Source organism: Ranitomeya variabilis, chromosome 2 (genome assembly GCF_051348905.1).
Source record: "Ranitomeya variabilis isolate aRanVar5 chromosome 2, aRanVar5.hap1, whole genome shotgun sequence".
Lineage (NCBI taxonomy): Eukaryota > Metazoa > Chordata > Amphibia > Anura > Dendrobatidae > Ranitomeya > Ranitomeya variabilis.
The window spans coordinates 537,128,149-537,138,769 of NC_135233.1; positions in this window are offsets into that span (position 1 = coordinate 537,128,149).

Below are 10,621 nucleotides of genomic sequence, written 5' to 3' on the forward strand. Positions count from 1 at the left end.
TCCGTTATTCTACGCATATTTTACTTAACCCATTCTAAAGTATTACTTTTAAGCCACATTTATCATGTGAAATTCTACTGATCTAAATGTCTGCTTGTCTCCCCTATTGTATAGGGGTCTTTCCCTATCCTCATATCCCTCCCTCCCATCCTTCCCTCCCTTGTTTACCCTTCCCGGTTAAATACAAAATTTAATAAAGTTCCTTTGAAAAGGAAAAATGCCAGGCCATGCATGAAGTAAATAGGTGTAATTCCATAGCAGTTGTAAAGATAAGTTACCCAAGTCCTGTCCCTCGGGAAAAAAACAAAGGAAGCCCTTTACCCCACGCGTATCGACGCTACTCAAGCGTCTTCATCAGAGGAAAAAGTGACACCCTACACGCTACACTCTACACTCTACACGCTACACTCTACACCCTACACGCTACACCCTACACTCTACACGCTACATGCTACACTCTACACCCTACACAATACACGCTACTTGCTACACCCTACATGCTACACTCTACACGCTACACGCTACACGCTACACCCTACACGGTACACCCTACACCCTACACCCTACACGCTACAATCTACACGCTACACGCTACACACTATACGCTACACGCTACACCCTACACTCTACACCCTACAACCTACACGCTACACGCTACACGCTACACCCTACACGCTACACCCTTACACTCTACACCCTACACCCTACACGCTACACGCTACACCCTACACGCTACACCCTACACTCTACACCCTACACGCTACACCCTACACGCTACACGTTACACTCTACACCCTACACCCTACACTCTACACCCTACACCCTACTCTCTACACTCTACACTCTACACCCTACACGCTACACTCTACACCCTACACCCTACACGCTACACGCTACACTCTACACGCTAAACGCTACAGCTTATACCCTACACTCTACACCGTACACCCTACATGCTACACTCTACACCCTACACGCTACACCCTACACCCTACACCCTACATGCTACACCCTACACTCTACACCCTACACCCTACACGCTACACCCTACGCCCTGCACGCCACACACTACACTCTACACGCTACACCCTACACTGTACACCCTACACCCTACACGCTACACGCTACACTCTACCCTACACCCTACACTCTACACCCTACACCCTACTCTCTACACTCTACACTCTACACCCTACACGCTACACTCTACACCCTACACCCTACACGCTACACGCTACACTCTACACGCTAAACGCTACAGCTTATACCCTACACTCTACACCGTACACCCTACATGCTACACTCTACACCCTACACGCTACACCCTACACCCTACACCCCACATGCTACACCCTACACTCTACACCCTACACCCTACACGCTACACCCTACGCCCTGCACGCCACACACTACACTCTACACGCTACACCCTACACTGTACACCCTACACCCTACACGCTACACGCTACACTCTACACGCTACACCCTACACTCTACACCCTACATCCTACACGCTAAACGCTACACTCTACACCTGCACGCTACACGCTACACCCTACACGCTACACTCTACACCCTACACGCTACACCCTACACTCTACACCCTACACCCTACACACTACACGCTACTCGCTACACTCTACACCCTACACGCTACACTCTACACTCTACTCCCTACTCTCTACACGCTACACTCTATACCCTACACTCTACACGCTACGCGCTACACGCTACACACTACACACTACACGCTACACTTTACACTCTACACGCTACACATTACACGCTACACGCTACACTCAACACCCTACACCCTACTCTACATGCTACACGCTACACGGTACATGATACACGCTACACCCTACTCGCTACACGCTAAACCCTACACGCTACACGCTACACTCCACACCCTACACGCTACACCCTACACCCTTCTCCCTACACTCTACACTCTGCTCCCTACTCTCTACACGCTACACACTACACGCTACACCCTACACGCTACACTTTACACTCTACACGCTACACTCCACACTCTACACACTACACTCTACACCCTACACCCTACAACCTACACTACATGCTACACGCTACACGGTACATGATACACGCTACACCCTACACGCTACACGCTACACCCTACATGCTACACGCTACACTCTACACCCTACACGCTACACCCTACACCCTGCTCCCTACACTCTACACGCTACACGCTACACCCTACACCCTACACTTTTCACCCTACACCCTGCACGCTACACTCTAAACTCTGCTCCCTACTCTCTACACGCTACACTCTATACCCTACACTCTACACGCTACGCGCTACACGCTACACACTACACGCTACACCCTACACGCTACACTTTACACTCTACACGCTACACTCTACACTCTACACACTACACTCTACACCCTACACCCTACACCCTACTCTACATGCTACACGCTACACGCTACATGCTACACCCTACACGCTACACCCTACACCCTACACGCTACACTCCACACCCTACACTCTACACCCTACACGCTACACGCTACACGCTACACGCTACACTCTACACGCTAAACGCTACAGCTTATACAATACTCACTACACCGTGCACCCTACACGCTACACTCTACACGCTACACCCTACACCCTACACCCTACATGCTACACCCTACACTCTACACCCTACACCCTACACGCTACACGCTACACCCTATGCCCTGCACGCCACACACTACACTCTACACGCTACACCCTACACGCTACACTCTACACGCTACACGCTACACGCTACACTCTACACCCTACACGCTACACTCTACACCCTACACACTACACTCTACACGCTACACGGTACACGCTACACGCTACGCCCTACACCCTACACGCTACATGTTACACTCTACACCCTACACGCTACACTCTACACCCTACACGCTACACCCTACACCCTACACACTACACGCTACACTCTACACCCTACAAGCTGCACTCTATACGCTACACAGTAAACGCTACACGCTACACCCTACACCCTACACGCTACACTCTACACGCTACATGCTACACCCTACACTCTACACCCTACACGCTATACGCTACACTCTACACCCTGCACGCTACACGCTACACGCTACACCCTACACGCTACACTCTACACCCTACACTCTACATGCTACACGCTACACCCTACACGCTACACTCTACACCCTACACGCTACACTCTACACGCTACACGCTACACCCTACACGCTACACTCTACACCCTACACGCTACACCCTACACCCTACACGCTACACTCTACACCCTACACGCTACACCCTACACTCTACACCCTCCACCCTACACGCTACACGCTACACTCTACACGCTACACCCTACACGCTACACGCTACACTCTACACCCTACACGCAACACCCTACACTCTACACCCTACACCCTAAACCCTACACGCTACACCCTACACGCTACACTCTACACCCTACACCCTACACTCTACACCCTACACGCTACACTCTACACCCTACACCCTACACACGCTAAACGCTACACGCTACACTCTACACCCTACACGCTACACTCTACACCCTACACGCTACACCCTACACTCTACACGCTACATGCTACACTCTACACCCTACATCCTACACGATACATGCTACACCCTACACGCTACAGCCTACACGCTACACGCTACACTCTACACCCTACAAGCTACACGCTACACGCTACACCCTACACTCTACACCCTACACCGTACACGCTACACTCTACACGCTACACCCTTCACTCTACACCCTACACCCTACATGATACACTCTACACCCTACACGTTACACCCTACAATCTACACGCTACATGCTACACTCTACACTCTACACCCTACACCCTACACGCTACATGCTACACTCTACACCCTACACGCTACACCCTACACCCTACTCCCTACACTCTACAGGCTACACGCTACACCCTACACCCTACACTGTACACCCTACACCCTACATGCTACACTCTACACTCTGCTCCCTACTCTCTACACGCTACACTCTATACCCTACACTTTACACGCTACGCGCTACACGCTACACACTACACGCTACACCCTACACGCTACACTTTACACTCTACACGCTACACTCCACACTCTACACACTACACTCTACACCCTACACCCTACACCCTACTCTACATGCTACACGCTACACGCTACATGCTACACCCTACACGCTTCACCCTACACCCTACACGCTACACGCTACACGCTACACTCTACACCCTACACTCTACACCCTACACGCTACACGCTACACTCTACACGCTAAACGCTACAGCTTATACCCTACACTCTACACCGTACACCCTACACGCTACACTCTACACCCTGCACGCTACACCCTACACCCTACACCCTACATGCTACACCCTACACTCTACACCCTACACCCTACATGCTACACTCTACACCCTACACCCTACTCTACATGCTACACGCTACACGGTACATGATACACGCTACACTCTACACCCTACACGCTACACCCTACACCCTACTCCCTACACTCTACACGCTACACGCTACACCCTACACCCTACACTGTACACCCTACACCATGCACGCTACACTCTACACTCTGCTCCCTACTCTCTACACGCTACACTCTATACCCTACACTCTACACGCTACGCGCTACACGCTACACACTACACGCTACACCCTACTCTACATGCTACATGCTACACGCTACATGCTACACCCTACACGCTACACCCTACACCCTACACGCTACACACTACACGCTACACTCTACACCCTACACTCTACACCCTACACGCTACACGCTACACGCTACACTCTACACGCTAAACGCTACAGCTTATACCCTACACTCTACACCGTACACCCTACACTCTACACCGTACACCCTACACGCTACACTCTACACGCTACATGCTACACCCTACACGCTACACCCTACACCCTACACGCTACACGCTACACGCTACACTCTACACCCTACACTCTACACCCTACACGCTACACGCTACACGCTACACTCTACACGCTAAACGCTACAGCTTATACCCTACACTCTACACCCTACACGCTACATTCTACACCCTACACGCTACACCCTACACCCTACACCCTACATGCTACACCCTACACTCTACACCCTACACCCTACACGCTACACCCTACGCCCTGCACGCCACACACTACACTCTACACGCTACACCCTACACGCCACACTCTACACGCTACACGCTACACGCTACACTCTACACCCTACACGCTACACTCTACACCCTACACACTACACTCTACACGCTACACGGTACACGCTACACGCTACGCCCTACACCCTACACGCTACATGTTACACTCTACACCCTACACGCTACACTCTACACCCTACACGCTACACCCTACACCCTACACGCTACACACTACACGCTACACTCTACACCCTACACGCTGCACTCTATACGCTACACGGTACACGCTACACGCTACACCCTACACCCTACATGCTACACGCTACACCCTACACTGTACACCCTACACCCTACACGCTACACTCTACACGCTACCTGCTACACCCTACACTCTACACCCTACACGCTATATGCTACACTCTACACCCTGCACGCTACACGCTACACGCTACACCCTACACGCTACACTCTACACCCTACACGCTACACTCTACATGCTACACGCTACACGCTACATGCTACACGCTACACCCTACACGCTACACTCTACACCCTACACCCTACACCCTACACGCTACACTCTACACCCTACACGCTACACCCTACACTCTACACCCTACACCCTACACGCTACTCGCTACACTCTACACCCTACCCGCTACACTCTACACGCTACACGCTACACTCTACACTCTACACGCTACACTCTACACCCTACACGCAACACGCTACACTCTACACCTTACACGCTACACTTTGCACGCTACACGCTACACCCTACACCCTACACGCTACACTCTACACGCTACACGCTACACTCTACACCATACACGCTACACCCTACACTCTACACCCTACACCCTACACGCTATACCCGACACCCTACACCCTACATGCTTCACCCTACACGCTACACTCTACACTCTACACGCTACACTCTACATCCTACACCCTACACGCTATACGCTACACTCTACACCCTGCACGCTACACGCTACACTCTACACCCTACACTCTACACGCAACACCCTACACTCTACACCCTACACCCTAAATCCTACACGCTACACCCTACACGCTACACTCTACACCCTACACCCTACACTCTACACCCTACACGCTACACGCTACACTCCACCCTACACCCTACACACGCTACACGCTACACCCTACACTCTACACGCTACATGCTACACTCTACACCCTACACGATACATGCTACACCCTACACGCTACAGCCTACACGCTACACGCTACACTCTACACCCTACAAGCTACACGCTACACGCTACACCCTACACTCTACACCCTACACCCTACATGCTACACTCTACACCCTACACGATAGACCCTACAATCTACACGCTACATGCTACACTCTACACTCTACACCCTACACCCTACACGCTACATGCTACACTCTACACCCTACACGCTACACTCTACACCCTACACGCTACATGCTACACTCTACACCATACACCCTACACGCTACATGCTACACGCTACACTCTACACCCTACACGCTACACGCTAGGGTGTAGAGTGTAATATGTAGCGTGTAGTTTGTAGCGTTTAGCTTGTAGGGTGTAGCGTGTAGCGTGTAGGGTGTAGAGTGTAGCGTTTAGCGTGTAGCATGTAGGGTGTAGGGTGTAGAGTGTAGCGTGTAGGGTGTAGAGTGTAGGGTGTAGGGTTTAGAGTGTAATGTGTAGCGTGTAGGGTGTAGCGTGTAGCATGTAGGGTGTAGGGTGTGGAGTGTAGGGTGTAGCGTGTAGGGTGTAGAGTGTAGCGTGTAGCGTGTAGGGTGTAGAGTGTAGCGTGTAGCGTGTAGCATGTAGGGTGTAGGGTGTAGAGTGTAGAGTGTAGCGTGTAGCATGTAGGGTGTAGGGTTTAGAGTGTAATGTGTAGCGTGTAGGGTGTAACGTGTAGCATGTAGGGTGTAGGGTGTGGAGTGTAGGGTGTAGCGTGTAGGGTGTAGAGTGTAGCGTGTAGCGTGTAGGGTGTAGAGTGTAGGGTGTAGCGTGTAGGGTGTAGAGTGTAGCGTGTAGGGTGTAGCGTGTAGCGTGCAGGGTGTAGAGTGTAGCGTATAGCGTGTAGGGTGTAGAGTGTAGGGTGTAGCGTGTAGGGTTTAGAGTGTAGGGTGTAGCGTGTAGGGTGTAGAGTGTAGCGTGTAGCGTGTAGGGTGTAGGGTGTAGCGTGTAGTGTGTAGAGTGTAGAGTGTAGCGTGTAGCATGTAGAGTGTAGAGTGTAGCGTGTAGGGTGTAGGGTGTAACGTGTAGCGTGTAGGGTGTAGCGTGTAGCGTGTAGGGTGTAGGGTGTAGAGTGTAACGTGTAGCGTGTAGGGTGTAGCGTGTAGCGTGTAGGGTGTAGCGTGTAGCGTGTAGTGTGTAGCGTGTAGAGTAGGGTGTAGAGTGTAGCGTGTAGGGTGTAGCATGTAGCGTGTAGGGTGTAGGGTGTAGAGTGTAGAGTGTAGCGTGTAGGGTGAAGCATGTAGGGTGTAGGGTGTCGGGTATAGCGTGTAGGGTGTAGGGTGTAGAGTGTAGGGTGTAGCGTGTATGGTGTAGAGTGTAGCGTGTAGCGTGCAGAGTATAGCGTGTAGGGTGTAGCGTGTAGAGTGTAGCGTGTAGGGTGTAGAGTATAGCGTGTAGCGTGTAGGGTGTAGGGTGTAGAGTGTAGAGTGTAGCATGTAGCATGTAGCATGTAGAGTGTAGCGTGTAGCGTGTAGCATGTAGGGTGTAGGGTGTAGAGTGTAGAGTGTAGCGTGTAGGGTGTAGAGTGTAGGGTGTAGGATGTAGAGTGTAGGGTTTAGAGTGTAATGTGTAGCGTGTAGGGTGTAGCGTGTAGCATGTAGGGTGTAGGGTGTGGAGTGTAGGTTGTAGCGTGTAGGGTGTAGAGTGTAGCGTGTAGGGTGTAGAGTGTAGGGTGTAGCGTGTAGGGTGTAGAGTGTAGCGTGTAGCATGTAGGGTGTAGAGTGTAGGGTGTAGCGTGTAGGGTGTAGAGTGTAGGGTGTAGCGTGTAGGGTGTAGAGTGTAGCGTGTAGCGTGTAGGGTGTAGAGTGTAGCGTGTAGCGTGTAGAGTGTAGAGTGTAGCGTGTAGCGTGTAGAGTGTAGCGTGTAGGGTGTAGAGTATAGCGTGTAGCGTGTAGGGTGTAGGGTGTAGAGTGTAGAGTGTAGCATGTAGCGTGTAGCGTGTAGAGTGTAGCGTGTAGCGTGTAGAGTGTAGGGTGTAGCGTGTAGCGTGTAGCATGTAGGGTGTAGGGTGTAGAGTGTAGGGTGTAGCGTGTAGGGTGTAGCGTGTAGGGTGTAGAGTGTAGCGTGTAGCGTGTAGGGTGTAGGGTGTAGGGTGTAGCATGTAGTGTGTAGCGCGTAGCGTGTAGGGTGTAGCGTGTAGCATGTAGCGTGTAGCGTGTAGGGTGTAGGGTGTAGCGTGTAGTGTGTAGAGTGTAGAGTGTAGCGTGTAGCATGTAGAGTGTAGAGTGTAGCGTGTAGGGTGTAGGGTGTAACGTGTAGCGTGTAGGGTGTAGCGTGTAGCGTGTAGGGTGTAGGGTGTAGAGTGTAACGTGTAGCGTGTAGGGTGTAGCGTGTAGCGTCTAGGGTGTAGCGTGTAGCGTGTAGTGTGTAGCGTGTAGAGTGTAGGGTGTAGAGTGTAGCGTGTAGGGTGTAGCATGTAGCGTGTAGGGTGTAGGGTGTAGAGTGTAGAGTGTAGCGTGTAGGGTGAAGCATGTAGGGTGTAGGGTGTCGGGTATAGCGTGTAGGGTGTAGGGTGTAGAGTGTAGGGTGTAGCGTGTATGGTGTAGAGTGTAGCGTGTAGCGTGCAGAGTATAGCGTGTAGGGTGTAGCGTGTAGAGTGTAGCGTGTAGGGTGTAGAGTATAGCGTGTAGCGTGTAGGGTGTAGGGTGTAGAGTGTAGAGTGTAGCATGTAGCGTGTAGCGTGTAGAGTGTAGCGTGTAGCGTGTAGCGTGTAGCATGTAGGGTGTAGGGTGTAGAGTGTAGAGTGTAGCGTGTAGGGTGTAGAGTGTAGGGTGTAGGATGTAGAGTGTAGGGTTTAGAGTGTAATGTGTAGCGTGTAGGGTGTAGCGTGTAGCATGTAGGGTGTAGGGTGTGGAGTGTAGGGTGTAGCGTGTAGGGTGTAGAGTGTAGCGTGTAGCGTGTAGGGTGTAGAGTGTAGGGTGTAGCGTGTAGGGTGTAGAGTGTAGCGTGTAGGGTGTAGTGTGTAGCGTGCAGGGTGTAGAGTGTAGCGTATAGCGTGTAGGGTGTAGAGTGTAGGGTGTAGCGTGTAGGGTGTAGAGTGTAGGGTGTAGCGTGTAGGGTGTAGAGTGTAGCGTGTAGCGTGTAGGGTGTAGAGTGTAGCGTGTAGCGTGTAGAGTGTAGAGTGTAGCGTGTAGCGTGTAGAGTGTAGCGTGTAGGGTGTAGAGTGTAGGGTGTAGCGTGTAGAGTGTAGGGTGTAGCGTGTAGGGTGTAGAGTGTAGCGTGTAGGGTGTAGCGTGTAGCGTGCAGGGTGTAGAGTGTAGCGTATAGCGTGTAGGGTGTAGAGTGTAGGGTGTAGCGTGTAGAGTGTAGGGTGTAGCGTGTAGGGTGTAGAGTGTAGCGTGTAGCGTGTAGGGTGTAGGGTGTAGCGTGTAGGGTGTAGAGTGTAGCGTGTAGCGTGTAGGGTGTAGGGTGTAGGGTGTAGCATGTAGTGTGTAGCGCGTAGCGTGTAGGGTGTAGCATGTAGCGTGTAGCGTGTAGCATGTAGAGTGTAGGGTGTAGGGTGTAGCATGTAGAGTGTAGGGTGTAGGGTGTAGCGTGTAGAGTGTAGGGTATAGAGTGTAGCGTCTAGGGTGTAGAGTGTAGCGTGTAGCGTGTAGGGTGTAGAGTGTAGCGTGTAAGGTGTAGAATATAGCGTGTAGAGAGTAGGGTGTAGGGTGTAGAGTGTAGGGTGTAGGGTGTAGAGTGTAACGTTTAGCGTGTAGGGTGTAGCGTGTAGCGTGTAGGGTGTAGGGTGTAGAGTGTAGGGTGTAGCGTGTAGGGTGTAGCGTGTAGGGTGTAGGGTGTAGAGTGTAGGGTGTAGCGTGTAGGGTGTAGCGTGTATCGTGTAGCGTGTAGAGTGTAGCGTCTAGCGTATAGGGTGTAGCGTGTAGATTGTAGCGTGTAGGGTGTAGGGTGTAGGGTGTAGCGTGTAGCGTGTAGGGTGTAGAGTGTAGCGTGTAGAGTGTAGGGTGTAGGGTGTAGAGTGCAGAGTGTAGGGTGTAGAGTGTAGCGTGTAGAGTGTAGGGTGTAGAGTGTAGGGTGTAGAGTGTAACGTGTAGTGTGTAGGGTGTAGCGTGTAGCGTGTAGGGTGTAGCGTGTAGCGTGTAGGGTGCAGGGTGCAGAGTGTAACGTGTAGCGTGTAGGGTGTAGCGTGTAGCGTGTAGGGTGTAGCG